The sequence below is a fragment of the Harpia harpyja genome, assembly GCF_026419915.1.
Source record: "Harpia harpyja isolate bHarHar1 chromosome W unlocalized genomic scaffold, bHarHar1 primary haplotype SUPER_W_unloc_3, whole genome shotgun sequence".
In the NCBI taxonomy this organism is placed as follows: domain Eukaryota; kingdom Metazoa; phylum Chordata; class Aves; order Accipitriformes; family Accipitridae; genus Harpia; species Harpia harpyja.
Window position 1 is genome coordinate 185746 of NW_026293185.1, and position 2242 is coordinate 187987.

Below are 2242 nucleotides of genomic sequence, written 5' to 3' on the forward strand. Positions count from 1 at the left end.
GGAGATCCAGTTCTTAGGAGTAAAATGGCAAGATGGGCGTCGTCAGATCCCTATGGATGTGATCAACAAAATAGCAGCTATGTCCCCACCGACTAATAAAAAGGAAACACAGGCTTTCTTAGGTGTCGGGGGCTTTTGGAGAAAGCACATTCCAAATTACAGTCAAATAGTAAGTCCTCTCTACCAAGTTACCCGGAAGAACGATTTTAAATGGGGGCCTGAGCAACGACAAGCCTTTGAACAAATTAAGTGGGAGATTGTTCATGCAGTAGCCCTTGGGCCAGTCCGGGCAGGACAAGATGTTAAAAATGTGCTCTACACTGGAGCTGGGGAGAATGGCCCTACCTGGAGCCTCTGGCAGAAAGCACATGGGGAGACCTAAGGCCGACCCCTGGGGTTTTGGAGTCGGGGATACAGAGGATCCGAGGCTCGCTATACTCCAACTGAAAAAGAGATATTGGCAGCATATGAAGGAGTTTGAGCTGCCTCAGAAGTGGTTGGTACTGAAACACAGCTCCTCTTAGCACCCCAACTGCCAGTGCTGGGCTGGATGTTCAAAGGGAAAGTCTCCTCTACACATCATGCAACTGATGCCACGTGGAGTAAGTGCGCCGCACTGATCACACAACGAGCTCACATAGGAAACCGCAGTCGCCCAGGAATTGTGGAAGTGATCATGGACTGGCCAGAAGGCAAAGATTTTGGAATGTCGCCAGAGGAGGAGGTGACACGGGCTGAAGAGGCCCAGCTGTATAATAAACTGCCAGAAAATGAGAGGCAATATGCCCTGTTCACTGATGGGTCCTGCCGCATTGTGGGAAAACATCGGAGGTGGAAGGCTGCTGTATGGAGTCCTACACGACAAGTCGCAGAAACTGCTGAAGGAGAAAGTGAATCAATTCAGTTTGCAGAGGTGAAAGCCATCCAGCTAGCGTTAGACATTGCTGAAAGAGAGAAGTGGCCAGTGCTCTATCTCTATACTGACTCATGGATGGTGGCGAATGCCCTATGGGGGTGGCTACAGCAATGGAAGAAGAGCAACTGGCAGCGCAGAGGTAGACCCATCTGGGCGGCCGCACTGTGGCAAGATATTGCTGTTCGGATAGAGAAGCTAGTGGTAAAAGTACGTCACGTAGATGCTCATGTACCCAAGAGTCGGGCCACTGAAGAACATCAAAACAACCAGCAGGCAGATCAGGCCGCCAAGATTGAAGTGTCTCAGGTGGACCTGGACTGGCAACATAGGGGTGAGCTATTTATGGCTCAGTGGGCCCATGATACCTCGGGCCATCAGGGAAGAGATGCAACATATAGATGGGCTCGTGATCGAGGGGTGGACTTGACCATGGACACTATCGCGCAGGTTATCCATGAATGTGAAACGTGCTGCAATTAAGCAAGCCAAGCGGTTAAAACCCCTGTCGTGTGGAGGGCGATGGCTGAAATATAAACAGTGGGAGGCCTGGCAGATTGACTATATCACACTCCCACGAACCCGCCAAGGCAAGTGCCATGTGCTTAGAATGGTGGAAGCAACCACTGGACGGCTGGAAACATATCCTGTGTCCCACGCCACTGCCCAGAACACTATCCTGGGCCTTGAAGAGAAAGTTTTATGGCGACACGGCACCCCAGAAAGAATCGAGTCGGACAACGGGACTCACTTCTGAAACAACCTCATAGACGCCTGGGCCAAAGAGCATGGCATTGAGTGGGTATATCACATCCCTTATCACGCACCAGCCTCCGGAAAAATCGAACGATACAATGGACTGCTGAAAACTACATTGAGAGCAATGGGGGGTGGAACTTTCAAACATTGGGATACACATTTAACAAAAGCCACCTGGTTAGTTAATACTAGAGGATCTGCCAATCGGGCTGGCCCTGCCCAACCAAGACTTCCACATACTGTAGAAGGGGATAAAGTCCCTGTAGTGCGCATGAGAAGTATGTTAGGAAAGGCAGTCTGGGTTAGTCCCCCCCTCAAGCAGAGACAAACCCATCCAAGGGGTTGTTTTTGCTCAGGGACCTGGGTACACCTGGTGGGTGATGCAGAAGGATGGGGAAGTTCGATGTGTACCTCAGGGAGATTTGATTTTGGGAGAGAATAGCCAGTGAATTAGGCTGTATGATATTTAACTGCTAAATAACCTGCCAATGTATGTCATTGTATCTCTAGTGTCTATATGCCATATCAAGGGTATTACTGTAAGAATTACCCAAATGACTGAAGGATGGA